Below are 15,496 nucleotides of genomic sequence, written 5' to 3'. Positions count from 1 at the left end.
GGCCGTGTCTGCAGGTGGGAAGCCGGTTGTGGGTATTAGTCTTGTTTGCTGCACTAGCGCCTCCTCTGGTCGGGGGGGAGGGGGACTGGGGGGAATAGCGTGATCCTCCCACGCGCTACGTCCCCCTGGTGAAACTCCTCGCTGTCAGGTGAAAAGAAGCGGCTGGTGACTCCACATGTATGGGAGGAGGAGGAGGCATGTGGTCGTCTGCAGCCCTCCCGGATCGGCAGAGGGGGGTGGAGCAGAGACCGGAAGCATGGGGTAATTGTCTGGATACGCAAAACATCAATTAACCTTTTAAGATGGGGGAGGGGGGATGTTGCACGAGCTAACACCCCGGGGGGGGGGGGCGTGGTTGACACCAACCAATAAAGGCCGGTCCTTAATACAGGCCGGGGATTAAACCAGGGTGGCTAAACTCCTGGTGCCTGTTATGCAGTGTGCAGCAGCCTACAAGTGCCAAAAGATGGCAGTAGTAGTATCTGCAGTGCCATGCGGGACTCGAGCAAGCGGCCGACTTTCCACAGCACGGTGGGGAGCGCGCTGGGGAGCAGCGTGGCGCTCAGGCGGAGATTTGATGCCAAATGCGAAGAGAGACTTGTGCAGGACGGAGGAAAGTTCAGGAGAGAAAGCTGCGAGGCACTTGGACCCAGAAAGAATCAGGTACTGGGGGGGGGGGGGGACAGTATTGCAGTAACAACACTTAAAAGGGGAGCAGGTCAGAAAACAAGGAGGCGTGGTACTCAGATATGAGCAAATATACTTAACAGGGGCAATTAGCAATGAAGGCCTCCCTCTAATCAAAGCCCTCCGCTGAAGTCCTGGTGCCCTGTGCAGCTGAGGTAAATAAACGCCCCAGCCAATATTTGGGGAAATAAAGTGTGCCTGGGTTCCCCCTCCTCCTGCCAATACCCGCTGGCCAGATGAAGTGTAGAAAAGCAGCGGGCGCTGCTAAAAATGGTCCAGAATGTTACTGACTAGGGAGGGGGAGGAGATCGTTAGATTACCTGGCGGCCCATTGGCTGCACGAGGGATGAATCTCCCTGCATGTGTTGTATGGGGTCCATAACCTCCAGCTGCCGGGGGGGAAGGGAGGGTGCTGCAGGGTAATTTAACTGTTGTAGCATCGCCAGTCAGTACCGCAGTATTTTGAAAGTTATGGTTGGGCACAAGCCTGAAGCGTCTTGATGCATGCTCAGTAATCCAGGTAAGGAAGTCACAGACGGTTGAATCAGTTACATGTCCAGGTGAACTGAGTCAAGCCTTACATGTCTTCATGGTCAGGATGGGACCATATGGCCTTAAGAGTCATCCATTTTAGGGGGACGCCAGGTCTGACTGGTGGGGTACTAAGGCCGTTAACCAAATTCAGGTTATGGACCTCACTAAAAGTACAGCTATGTTGTTCAAATAATTACCTTGTTTTACTTGCTTTATTATTTATGAAAAGTAACTCATAACCTCACACAAATATCATATTTATTACACAAAATGTGTTGCATGGTGTTTATATTGTTCAGACATTTCAGTAAAATCAAATAAAAGGCTACTTTCTCCAAATTTTGTAGGCCTGAGTGTAGAGATTTACAATGTAAACCGAAGCCTTGCTGCATAATGGTGGCCTTCTAGGCCCCCCCGATGTGAGTGGTTTTTAAATATATCTTCAAAAAAGGGGCATTTCTTGTACTAAGGGGGCATTTATGGTGAACTGATAGTGGACATTTCTTGTACTGATGTGGGTGTTTGTTGCACTTTGGAGCTGTGTCCTGTACGTTATGCCCCTCTCTTGTAATCCGCAGATGATGCTGTCGTTTCTGCCATTACCAGGAGGCAAATTCACTCCTCTGGGTTTCTTAATAGGACACGTGGCCACTGTAACTCTAGTTAATGGTCACGCCCATGTCTGCATAGGAACCTGGTCGTTGGTTTGGCTCGTTATGTCACTGTATTGTTTATAAGGGTGGGGTACCTGCAGTCACTGTATTGTTTATAAGGGTGGGGGTACCTGCAGTCACTGTATTGTTTATAAGGGCAGGGGTACCTGCAGTCACTGTATTGTTTATAAGGGTGGGGGTACCTGCAGTCACTGTATGGTTTATAAGGGTGGGGGTACCTGCAGTCACTGTATGGTTTATAAGGGTGGGGTTACCTGCAGTCACTGTATTGTTTATAAGGGTGGGGACACCTGCAGTCACTGTATTGTTTATAAGGGTGGGGTTACCTGCAGTCACTGTATTGTTTATAAGGGTGGGGGTACCTGCAGTCACTGTATTGTTTATAAGGGTGGGGGTACCTGCAGTCACTGTATTGTTTATAAGGGTGGGGGTACCTGCAGTCACTGTATAGTTTATAAGGGTGGGGGTACCTGCAGTCACTGTATTGTTTATAAGGGTGGGGGTACCTGCAGTCACTGTATAGTTTATAAGGGTGGGGTACCTGCAGTCACTGTATTGTTTATAAGGGTGGGGTCACCTGCAGTCACTGTATTGTTTATAAGGGTGGGGGTACCTGCAGTCACTGTGATGTTTATAAGGGAGGGTTACCTGCAGTCACTGTATTGTTTATAAGGGTGGGACACCTGCAGTCACTGTATTGTTTATAAGGGTGGGGTACCTGCAGTCACTGTATTGTTTATAAGGGTGGGGTACCTGCAGTCACTGTATCGTTTATAAGGGTGGGGTACCTGCAGTCACTGTATTGTTTATAAGGGTGGGGGTACCTGCAGTCACTATTGTTTATGAGGGTGGGGGTACCTGCAGTCACTCCATTGTTTATAAGGGTGGGGTACCTGCAGTCATTTGAGACTGAAGAGTTTTCACTTAGATGGTGAGGAAACGTTTCTGTCAACAAGAGTTGTGGCCCGATGACCTGATTCACCTCTCTGGGATCTTGTAACCATAAACGTCTCAAAATGATCTGAACAATCTTTATTGCTGCATTACTTTGTGGCCATATTGTGCAACAATTGCACAATATGCTAGCTTTGGGAGCAAGCCATCCTGAATAGGCCATGCCTTTTATTGATAAAGCAAGTTTTACATGATTTTTTTGGATTATTTTTTTTGCAACAATCTTAACAAATTTAAATTAAATAAATAAATATTTTTTTGGTAACTATCATAATATTTCTTCTTTTTTTTCTTCTTGACCTTATTAGCCTGGGTGAGGCACTGCCTACCCTGCCTCCCCTGACTTCAGGTGGTGGGTGCAATGTAATAACTGCAATAAACCGCTTGTGTTACCTTGGGTATGAGCTACTGTGTAGGAATGTCACAGCCTACATCATGAAAACAATAATTCATCCTTTAAACGAGATTTTGACCAAGAGATAAAAAAAAAAATCCTCAGAAAATGAATCATTTTGAAGTTGCTCATTATCCCCAATAAAGCAGGTGGGGCCACTGACGGGCCTTGTCAAATTAAAACTGAGAACATCCCCCAAGGCTTGATGCTGACATAGCCATACATTTATAAATGCCCAATAGGTCCTGGGTGGGATGGACCACCACACCGCATGAGCTCTCACATGTAGCGTTAATCTTTAAAAGTCATATTATATTCATCATAAGGCGGTAGTTTAATCTATGCATCATTCCCTGAGGAGCGGGGCCTAAAAGGCTTTGAGGAATAGTTGATGGCTGGTGCCCTTTTTAAATCCATATTCATTAAAATGATCGAGAGGGGGGAAGGAAGGAGGAGCACGAGGACCGAGGAGCTCGTGTCAGCGTTATGGACAGCATAAAGATCACGTTAATGATGAGGAAACTTTTGAATCCTATTAAATAAGCCCGCACTGTAACAGGCCTACCTGCACCTCCGCTCCAGCTCCATTACCATCAGCAGCGCCGCGTCCTGGTCTGGTCTGCTACGGTGGTCCCCTACATGACACTAGAAACTTGGAGGGAAACGTGCTCCTTGTTCTGACAACAGCAGATGGTAGTGTTGCCCAAAGAATGGTCCAGTTATCCTGTAGGATGACCAAGACATACAGTCATGCGTTCATACATTGTCCCGTCACACTTAATGAGCCAATAAGAGCCCTCTAACTGAGGCTGTGGGGAGAATGGGGTCTATCCCAGCATGCATTGGGGGGAAGTGAAGAAAGCATCCTGCTGATGATGGCCAGGTCATCACAGGATCCACACCACTGATCATGATGACAACTGAATCTGGTAAAGCAACATGTGTATAACAAGCTTGTCATGTTAGCCTGATGTTACATATTGCCCTATTGCCTTAGGCTTAGGTTAGGCTTAGGGTTAGGGTTGGGGTTAGGCTTAGGGTTAGGGTTGGGGTTAGGCTTAGGGTTGGGGTTAGGGTCGGTGTTAGGGTTAGGTTTATGGTTATGGTTAGGTTTATGGTTAGGGTTAGGGTTAGGGATGGGGTTAGGGTTGGGGTTAGGTTATGGTTATGGTTAGGTTTATGGTTAGGGTTAGGGTTAGGGATGGGGTCAGGGATGGGGTTAGGGTTAGAGTTAGGGTTAAGGTTAGGTTATGGTTAGGTTTGGGGTTAGGGTTAGGGATGGGGTTAGGGTTGGATTTAGGGATGGGGTTAGGGATGGGGTTAGAGTTGGGTTTAGGGTTAGGGTTAGGGTTAGGGTTAGAGTTGGGGTTAAGGTTAGGTTATGGTTAGGTTTGGGGTTAGGGTTAGGGTTGGATTTAGGGATGGGGTTAGGGATGGGGTTAGAGTTGGGTTTAGGGTTCGGGATGGGGTTAGGCAACATGTGAATAGCTCCTTCTGGTCAAGCTGTCTCACCTACAATGTGCATTACCTCTTCAAACTAGACGTGCAATACACGTGTTTGTGCAATACAAATGTACAATTGTAACTACATATACAATTCGTAGACAATTTGCCTCCAATGTCCTGCTGTTGTACCACTTATTTCTTCTTTTTCTTTGCTTGTTTTCTTTCTTTTTTCTGTGCAAGTGATGTCTACAAGTTCTAGAAGCTGCTCTGCACTGGAGTCAAATTCCTCATGTGCATGTACATTTGGCCAATAAAGTTGACTCTTTTCTCTTGACCCCCCGCCCCTTATTCTTCCCAATTGTACCCAGCCAATTACCCCACTCTTCAGAGCCATCCCGGTTGCTTCTCCACCCCCTCTGCTTATCCGAGGAGGGCTGCAGACTACCACATGCCTCCTCCGATACATGTGGAGTCACCAGCCTCTTCTTTTCACCTGACAGTGAGGAGTTTCACCAGGGGGACAAAGCGCGTAGGAGGATCACGCTATTCCCCCCAGTTCCCCCTCCCCACTGAACAGTTGCTCCGAACGATCAGAGGAGGCGCTAGTGCAGCGACCAGGACACATACCCACATCCGGTTTCCCACCCGCAGACACGGGCGATTGTGTGTGTAGAGATGTTCAACCAAGCCGGCGGTAACACGGGGATTCGAACCGGCGATCCCTGTGTTGGTAGGCAATGGAATAGACTGATACTCTACCCGGATGCCCAGTTCAAACCAGCCTTCCTCCCTATCAAGGATGTGCACATCTTATCCTTGAAAGAGTGGCTACTGGCCTGTACATGGTGTAGACTGTGGAGTCCCGGCCTGGCGCTGTAGCTCTTCTGTGTGGTGCCATCGTATTAGCCACCATCTGTTTGGTTTCAGGTGGTTCTTGTAGTCTGCCATCTTAGGCGCCATTTGCTGGTACTCACGTGCAAGTTCAAAACAATCTTCGCCGAAACGAGTCAAAATGTCTTGATGCTGCTCAATAATCCAGGTAAGAAACTCAAAGAAGGTTGAATCAGTTCATCTGGACATCATAGAAAGGTGAATCAGTTGAATGGTTTCAACCATTCCCCGGTCTTCTGTGACTAGTACACATGGCCTTGGTAACTCCAGTTGATGTCTTGATGCTGCTCAACAATCCAGGTAAGAAACTCAAAGAAGGTTGAATCAGTTCATCTGGACATCATAGAAAGGTGAATCAGTTGAATGGTTGCAACCATTCCCCAGTCTTCTGTGACTAGTACACATGGCCTAGGTAACTCCAGTTGATGTCTTGATGCTGCTCAACAATCCAGGTAAGAAACTCAAAGAAGGTTGAATCAGTTCAGCTGGATACAATGTTTACTGACAGATACGTTTCATCACTCAATCGGATGAACTGATTCAACCTTCTTTGAACTCTAGTTGATGGTCAGGCCTATTTGCATATGAACCGATCGTTGGTTTCGGTCGTTACGTCAATGTATGGTTTATATGGGTGGGACACCTGCAGTCAGGTGAGACTGAAGAGGTCACTTAGATGATGATGATGAAACGTTTCTGTCAACAAACGTTGTGTCCAGATGAACTGATTCACCTCTCTGTGATGTCCTTACCTGGGTTACTGAGCACGCATCAAGACGTAAACCCACACATTTACCTGCACAGCTCGCAGGTCAGTGTCACGCCAGCGTTAGCTTGCTTTGCTCTGTGCAATATTTGCAGCAGCGCAAGCGACAGGGCGGAATGGGGCGACAAAGCCGAGAGAGAAACCACGCTTCACTTTAAGGATCAGCCGGACTGCTCGGCTTCTTCTCGTGTTGGACACAACAGCCCTGCCCAAGAGGCCCCAACGAACACAATGAAGCCCTCCATATGCGAGGGGTAGACTGCCCTTAAAATCAAGAAATGCCAGAAGGAAAAATAAAAACAAAACAAAACCACCGAGAGACGGCATGGAAAGGAGTTAAGAAGGCTCCTCTAAGGTGGGAATGAAAATTACAAAAGGCCTGAAATAATTAATTAGTATCTCAAGACAGTTTCACCCCACGTCAACCAGTAACACTCACACGCACACACGAACTCGTTCAGTTGCAGGCAGGGGGGGGGGGCGTTGCTGGACATACTGTACTGTCTGTGTGATCACCTTTATCCTATCATGAGACATGTCTGTCCTGGTGGGAGTGGTGTCTTCCGGTTTGACAGTGCCCCCATCCACAGGGCAGAAGGGGGTCACTGAATGGTTTGATGAGGATGAAAATGGTGTAAATGATATGTCACCTGATCTCAACCCAGTCGAACACCTATGGGAGATTTTGGACCGGCGTGTTAGACAGCGCTCTCCACCTCCATCATCAAAACACCAGATGAGGGAACATCTTCTGGAAGAGGGGTTCTCCATCCCTTCAGTGGAGTTCAGAGACCTGTAGAATCCATCACAAGGAGCATTGAAGCTGTTCTGGTTACCAGCAAGAGTTAAAGGAAGGGTTCATAAGATGGTAGTGAGACCAGCTATGTTGTATGGTTTGGAGACAGTGGCACTGATGAAAAGACAGGAGGTGGAGCTGGAGGTGGCAGAGATGAAGATGATAAGATTTTCATTGGGAGTGATGAAGAAGGACAGGATTAGGAACGAGTATATTAGAGGGACAGCTCAGGTTGGACGGTTTGGAGACAAAGCAAGAGAGGCAAGATTGGGATGGTGTGGACATGTGTGGAGGAGAGATGCTGGGTATACTGGGAGAAGGATGCTGAATATGGAGCTGCCAGGGAAGAGGAGAAGAGGAAGGCCAAAGAGGAGGTTTATGGAGGTGGTGAGGGAGGACATGCAGGTGGCTGGTGTGACAGAGGAAGAAGCAGAGGACAGGAAGAGATGGAGACGGATGATCCGCTATGGCGCCCCCTAACGGGAGCAGCCAAAAGTAGTAGTAGTAGTAGTAGTAGTAGTGGTGGTAGTAGTAGTAGTGGTAGTAGTAGTGGTAGTAGTAGTAGTAACGGTAGTAGTGGTAGTAGTAGTAGTGGTAGTAGTAACGGTAGTAGTAGTAGTAGTAGTAGTAGTAGTAGTGGTAGTAGTAGTAGTGGTAGTAGTAGTAGTAGTAGTAACGGTAGTAGTGGTAGTAGTAGTAGTAGTAACGGTAGTAGTGGTAGTAGTAGTAGTGGTAGTAGTAACGGTAGTAGTAGTAGTAGTAGTGGCAGTAGTAGTAGTGGTAGTAGTAGTAGTGGTAGTAGTAGTGGTAGTAGTAGTAGTAACGGTAGTAGTGGTAGTAGTAGTAGTGCCAGTAGTAACGGTAGTAGTAGTAGTAGTAGTAGTAGTAGTAGAAGCTGTCCTGCAGGCTGGTGACGGCCCGACACCTTACTATAGACGGGTTGTTAGTGGGGCCTTTAATCTTCCAGCCGTCTGTGTACATTTATTCTAGCTTCTCTACCTGCACCGTGCTGCCCCTGAGCACAACAGGATGGTTGTTTTGGTCACACACACACACACACACACACACACACACACACACACACACACACACACACACACACACACAAGTGTTTTTTTATTTGTGTGTCTGCGTGTTTCTATCACTGTTTCACTTTGTACACACTTGTGTGTGTGTGTGTGTGTGTGTGTGTGTGTGTGTGTGTGTGTGTGTGTGTGACCTTCCTGCCATTATTGTGTTTGCGTGATGGATAAAAACCTGTGTGTGTGCTGCCCCCATGCTGTCGCCTCAGCTATGCGACCCCTCAGAGAGAGAGAGGAGCCCCCACATTCCAGAGGAACGGGTTGCGCGCGGCAGCGCTCACACATCCAATCAGAGGGCGTCTCTGCGGACAGCAACGGCACGTGCAGGAGGAGGTTGAGTTGTTTATGAAGGGAGATAAAGGATGCGGAGCGAAGGAATGGGAGAGAGAGGAATGGGGGAGAGAGAGAGGAATGGGAGAGAGAGGAATGGGAGAGAGAAAGGAATGGGGGAGAGAGGAACGGGAGAGAGGAATGGGAGAGAGAGGAATGGGAGAGAGAGGAATGGGGGAGAGAGAGGAATGGGAGAGAGAGAGGAACGGGAGAGAGAGGAATGGGGGAGAGAGAGGAATGGGAGAGAGAGGAATGGGAGAGAGAGGAATGGGGGAGAGAGAGGAATGGGAGAGAGAGAGGAACGGGAGAGAGGAATGGGAGAGAGAGGAATGGGAGAGAGAGGAATGGGGGAGAGAGAGGAATGGGAGAGAGAGAGGAACGGGAGAGAGGAATGGGGGAGAGAGAGGAATGGGAGAGAGAGGAATGGGAGAGAGAGGAATGGGGGAGAGAGAGGAATGGGAGAGAGAGAGGAACGGGAGAGAGGAATGGGAGAGAGAGGAAAGGGAGAGAGGAATGGGAGAGAGAGGAATGGGAGAGAGAGGAATGGGGGAGAGAGAGGAATGGGAGAGAGAGGAATAGGGGAGAGAGAGGAATTTGGGAGAGAGAGGAATGGGAGAGAGAGGGGAACGGGAGAGAGAGGAATGGGAGAGAGAGGAATGGGGGAGAGAGAGGAATGGGAGAGAGAGGGGAATGGGAGAGAGAGGAATGGGAGAGAGAGAGGAATGGGGGAGAGAGGAATGGGAGAGAGAGGAACGGGGGAGAGAAGAATGGGAGAGAGAGGAATGGGAGAGAGAGAGGAATGGGGGAGAGAGAGGAATGGGAGAGAGAGGAACGGGGGAGAGAGGAATGGGAGAGAGAGAGGAATGGGAGAGAGAGAGGAATGGGAGAGAGAGGAATGGGGGAGAGAGAGGAATGGGAGAGAGAGGAATGGGAGAGAGAGGAATGGGGGAGAGAGAGGAATGGGAGAGAGAGGAATGGCGGAGAGAGAGGAATGGGGGGGAGAGAGAGGAATGGGGGGAGAGAGAGGAATGGGGGAGAGACTGCCTATACAGACCCATCACCGAGCTGCAACATCTACACCTGCAGTTAGAATAAGAGGTGCTATAATAACAATAATTAAAACAACAACAATAATAATAATAATAATGATGGAAATGATTTACTATATAGCAACTCTCCTGCATAAAATGAAGCTCAAAACCACAGAGGAAACATTAAACCAGGTAATAAGCTGAAAATATACAAAAATCCCTATGATACTGTAGCGTGCATGGATAAGTAGACACGTTGGTCCTGGACTAACGGGTCGGACCCAGAGCCCTAGAAAGAGAGAGTTACGTCACCTCCGTAGACGTCAATGGGCCAATTAACAGCAATGGCGGATCATGGAAGCCCCGGATAGGTCCAACCAGTGCGACCCGGGGCAATAGGATTTCCATGGCGAAGGTGTGTTTCTCGCGTTAATCAAAGGTTCATTTACAGGTGAGAAGCTACAGTTGACATTTTCACGATGACCATTTTACAAGCACGTTTGAATCAGATTAACGATGTAATTTAAAGCGTGACAGCTCGTCAATTCCTGCACATGCGCATAGAATATGTGTCACGTGGGAATATATCTATATATAAATGTGAAAATCTGAAAATATGGGTTAGTAGTTAGCAGAAATCGCGGCTAAGCAGTTCATTTAAATGACCCGCCAAGCTTCGTTTGCAGCTATTCGGCGGCTACATGAACCACGTGACCCTCTCGCGTTCTGACCCCTCGTTGACGTAACGCTCTCTTCCCAGGGCTCTGGTCGGACCCTTTAGTCGACTGGTTAACGTTGTCGCTTTCGGAGTGGGAGACACGGGTTCGCGTCTCGGCTGCGGCGGATCCCGGACTGCCCCCCCCCCCCGAATTCGCTACAATACTAATTGTAGAATAAGATAATGATAGAGCACACAAACATATATATATATATCTATATATATAGATATATATATACAGAGAGGAAAAAACAGCCAATAAATACTACGTTGCCCGCCTAGTCACGCCCCTAGTTACGGTGCACAGCAACCAATGTGTGTGGGGGGGTAGAAAACATTGGAAAAATTACAACCAATGGGGTAGGTAGTTCTGATGCCCAGCAACCGATGGGGTGATAGAAAACGTTACAGCCAACGGGGGCAGGGGTTGGGTTGGGGCTTGTTTTGAAACAGCACACATTTAAAATATAACAACGAAAAACATCTGTGTATGGATTTAAATATTTATTTTATTGTTATTATTATTATTATTATTATTAATGGTGGCGCGTGGAGCTGATTTGTTGAACTTTGAAAGCTCCCAACATGGGACCTGATTCGGCTCAGTTCCGTTACCCCAGCCTGCTCGGTTCTGGGCCCCTACCGGGGAAGTGTGTGGCACCAACACTGCAAGGCTTGAGAAATAAGAAAAAAAAATAAATGAAATAGAAGTATACCCTCGTGATATGGCAAATAAAGTGTGGATAAAATCCTCTCGTGTCCATCATGTTGATATCACGTGGACAGGACTGAAACAAGCAGAATATTTGGGGGGGGGCATTGAAAGTAATGTTAAATGATGGATTAAAATCAATGCACTGCTCGCTAAGTGGAGGTGGGCTGTGTTCCTGATGGAGCACCGAGTGGCTCCTCAGAGACTTTTGAAATATAGAAGAGAAATGCTGGAGCAAGGCAAGGACAGGGATTCGGTGCCCCAGGGCATAACTATAATATTAATATATGTACTCATGGATGAAAATACACAGGAGCAATACTTTATTGAAAAATAACTTTGATGTTCTACCTATATAGCTCTCCTTGGAAGAAAATAAGTGCAGACGTTCTTCTTCCGTGTCTGCTTGTCTATCCATCCATATATTACATAATTTTACATGCAACATTTCCTCTTATAAATTGGCCACATCACTATATGTCCAATTATATACATATATATATATATATGTAACCGGTTATTTTCTTGCCCGGTGCGGGATTCGATACGGGTGTACTGCCCCACAAGGCGACATCACTAACCGCTCGACTAAAGGGTCAGACCCGTTAGCTAGGGGCTAACGTGTCTTATTAGTAGTTTGCAGTCGTCACCCTCCCCGGAAGCGCGCCCTCGCGCTTTGTTCTTCCCGCGCTCCGAAGAGACTTCTGAGGATCTGCACACTTCCGGATCCCACCGCTGCCACCAATGTGACCGGTTATTTTCTTGCCCGGTGCGGGATTCGATACGGGGTGTACTGCACCACAAGGCGACATCACTAACCGCTCGGCTAAAGGGTCAGATCCGTTAGCTAGCTAGGGGCTAACGTGTCTTATTAGTAGTTTACATATATTTTTTTCTCCCCAATTGTACCTGTCCAATTATCCCCCTCTTACGAGCCGTCACGGTCTCTGCTCCACCCCTCTGCCAACCCTGGGAGGGCTGCAGACCACCATGTGCCTCCCCCGACACGTGGAGTAGCCATCCGCTTCCTTTCACCTGACAGTGAGGAGTTTCACCAGGGAGACGTAGCGCGTGGGAGGATCACACTATTCCCTTCAGTTTGCGCCCCGACCGACCAGAGGAGGCGCTAGTGCAGCGACCAGAACACATACCCACTTCTGGCTTCCCACCCGCAGACGCGGCCAGTTGTGTCTGTAGGGACTCCCGGGGATTTGAACCAGCGAGCCCTGTGTTGCTAGGGAACGGCATAGACCACCACGCCCCCCGGACGCCCCCCAAGTGTTGATGAAATATTAAAAAATTCAGTTTAAAATGTATCTGGTAGGTGGCCCATTTTCTACATCAGGCCAAAGTACTGAAGTACTGGCCTTTAGTATCTGTGGCACCAGCGACCGTGATGCCCCTGATGCCCCTGATGCCCCTGTGGGAGAAACTCGACTGGAGTAAGAAGCCACTTTTTGAATAAAACCTAAAGCAGCTGTCGTATTACCGGCATACAAACATACAAACAACCGCCTTATTGAGCCAAACAAGTCTGTCAGGCTGTGTACACTTCTGATGTTGGGGGTATCCCCCCCCATCCAACAAATTCCTAAACCGTCCAGCAGAGGCCGTCCAACAGAGGCCGTCCTCCACGGCCGATGTGTTCATTTGAAAGAGTGATGTGATGGTTGAAGTCCTGAAAACGTCTGTCAGTTTGCACCGACGCTCTAAATTCGCTCTACATCGCGTGTACCCCCCCCCCCCCGCTAATCCAGTTCAGGTGCTACATTGGGAAGGGTCCCACATTGTGCCATTCCAGATTTGATGCCACCAATCCCCCCCCTGCTTGAATAAGTCGCCTGTGGAAATCGTGTCAGTCCATTCAGATCAGTCTGTTGACCATGGCAGGGAGGTCAGTTAAAAAGGTCAAGTCCAACAGCCGTTGCTCATTCTCCAGCCTGGAGAAACTGTTGACTCTCAAGTGGAAGCTCCCTGGATCCCTGCAAACAGCTCCCCCGCCAAGCCATCTGACGTCTGTGTTATGGCAGATCAGTGTGTTCTGCATCTGCCCCCTGTAGAAGCGTGCAAAACAGCTGTCTCTGAAGAGATCTTGAACAGACAATTTTCACGGCCACATCCATGGCCTCTTTCATCAGCATCTTGGCACATAGTGTGGAGATCGACCTACCATCGCTGGTGCACCATCAGCTGTGGGCTACCACTGCGGCAAGTTAGATCACAGCAAACTCACTGAATGTAGAGCAAATAGTGTCCTCTCCATGAGCGTGTTCGCTCAGCAGTAAAATTCCCAACAAGGCCTCTTTGGAAGTCATACTTGTAAAGATCATCCTGATATAAATGCAGAACAGCGTGGTGTCAACTCATCTAACCGTGGTGAAAAACACATTTATCAGTGTCACCTCTCACTTGCTCCGTCACATTATTTGCCATTGATTCGCAGTGACATATGTGGGCGACGGAAGAGCTCTGATGGCAGATATTTCCGGCTTCCTCTTCAAATCTTGAAAGAGCATGTCTGTGGCCTCAAGAAGTGCCTCTTTGGCAATTTCCCCATCTTGACGAGGCTTCTTGTGTTTGATTAGAAGGGGTCTCAACTTCAGAGATCACTCGGTAGCTGCTTCGACATTTGAGCTTGGCCTTGTGAAAATTGAATAATGAGCAACTAAGTGGATTTCAGCTCATCTATTTATTTTTTTAGTCTTTCATAGCTCACCTTTTGCTGGAAATCCACCGTGGTTTGCATTATGCATGGTATGCAAGTGCCTCTCCACATATGGTGCTTTTCCTTGGCGCAGCGATGGCCGCATGGCAAATCAGACAAACGCATTTTGAGTTTGGGTTTCTTTGGAGCTCAATATGTCAGTCATGTTGAACTTGTCTTCATTTTCTCAGTGGCGAATAACATCAAGTAGCTAACCCAATGGTAGCGGTCAGGGTGGTGCTGCCTCGCGCCACCCTGTTGTTGCAGTTCTAACAACCAGTGGTCAAGTTCAACTTTTAACAGTACTGAATCTGACAAAAAAATGTTTTGACAATTCTTGTATGTTTCTGTGTCTCTCTCTGTCTTCACTTTTTATTCTTCATTTTTATTTACTTGGTCCCAAGCAGCAATATTGACCATTAGTTGTCCTGTGATCGACTGGTCGATCACAACAACGTAAGCACCCTTGTCCTAGATAGTAATAACATTAACTTTATTCATATGACACTTTTGTAAAACAATGCTACAAAGTGCGTTACCAAGAAATAAAACCAGGCAAGGCAAAAATAAGAATAAGAATAAAGATGAACAAATAAAAACAAGTATCAGACGCTGATAAAAGCGTTCCCAAAAAGAAAGGTTTTAAGATGAGATTTAAAAGAAGCTAGATACTTGGTTTGTCTTACTTAAACAGGAAGAGAGTTCCATAGTGTGGGGGCTCTAACAGCAAAAACTCGGTCACCTTTTGTGACAAACCAAGACCCGTGAATAACCAGCAGGGCTCCATCTGCGGATCGTAATGGTTGAGGTGGCATATACCAGGTCAATAAATCAGAAACGTATGTAGGAGCAAGACCATTTAAGGCCTTAAACGTGAGCAATAAAACTTCAGTATCAATTCGAAATATAACAGAGAGCCGGTGTAGGGAGGCAAGCACAGGAGTGTTATTGTCATACCTCACCCCAAGATTCCTAGCAGCCTGCTTAAGACTACCTGACAGACCAACACGATTAGTAACAAAAGGGCTGATGGAATTTGGGGGACGGAACAGAATGACGTCAGACCTACCATCATTAAATCTAAGAACATTTTCGGACATTTAGGATTTAATGCCAGAGACACAAGTTGTGAAATTTGCTAGGGCGCTAGGATCTGTGGGATTTTGTGGCATGTATAATTCCGCATAAAAATGGTAAAACACATTGTGATTTTCAATGACTTGCCCTGGGAGCAGCATGTATATAGAAAAAAAGGAGGGGGCCAAGAACTGAATCTTGAGGAACACCACAACTCGACAGAGCCATCGAGGAAGTAGAGTTAACCAATACAACAGAAAACGTTCTGTTGGTGAGGTAAGAGCGTACTAAACCAAGAGCCGAGCCCTTGCTGCCAACCCAAGTCTCTAAGCGATTAAAGAGGATGTTGGGATCGACAGCCCCCTGACTACGGACATAGTGTGTGGGAGGTTCTCGCTATTTCCCCCATTTCCCCCTCCCCTCTGAACAGGCACACCAACCGACCAGAGGAGGCGTTCATGCAGCGACCAGGACACATACCCATATCTGGCTTCCCACCTGCAGACGCAGCCAATTGTGTCTGTAGGGACGCCCGACCAAGCCAGAGATAACACGGGGATTCGAACCAGCAATCCCCGTGTTGGTAGGCAACGTAATAGACCGCTACGCTACCCGGACGCCCCGTCTGTATTTCTCTGTCATGTGTTTAATCGTTCTCTCCGTTGTCCTGCTGGGGGCAGTGTGGTGATGGGGGGATGAG

Source organism: Lampris incognitus, chromosome 12 (genome assembly GCF_029633865.1).
Source record: "Lampris incognitus isolate fLamInc1 chromosome 12, fLamInc1.hap2, whole genome shotgun sequence".
Taxonomy (NCBI): domain Eukaryota; kingdom Metazoa; phylum Chordata; class Actinopteri; order Lampriformes; family Lampridae; genus Lampris; species Lampris incognitus.
The sequence above is the reverse complement of the archived record's forward strand: the minus strand, read 5'-3'. Positions refer to the sequence as shown.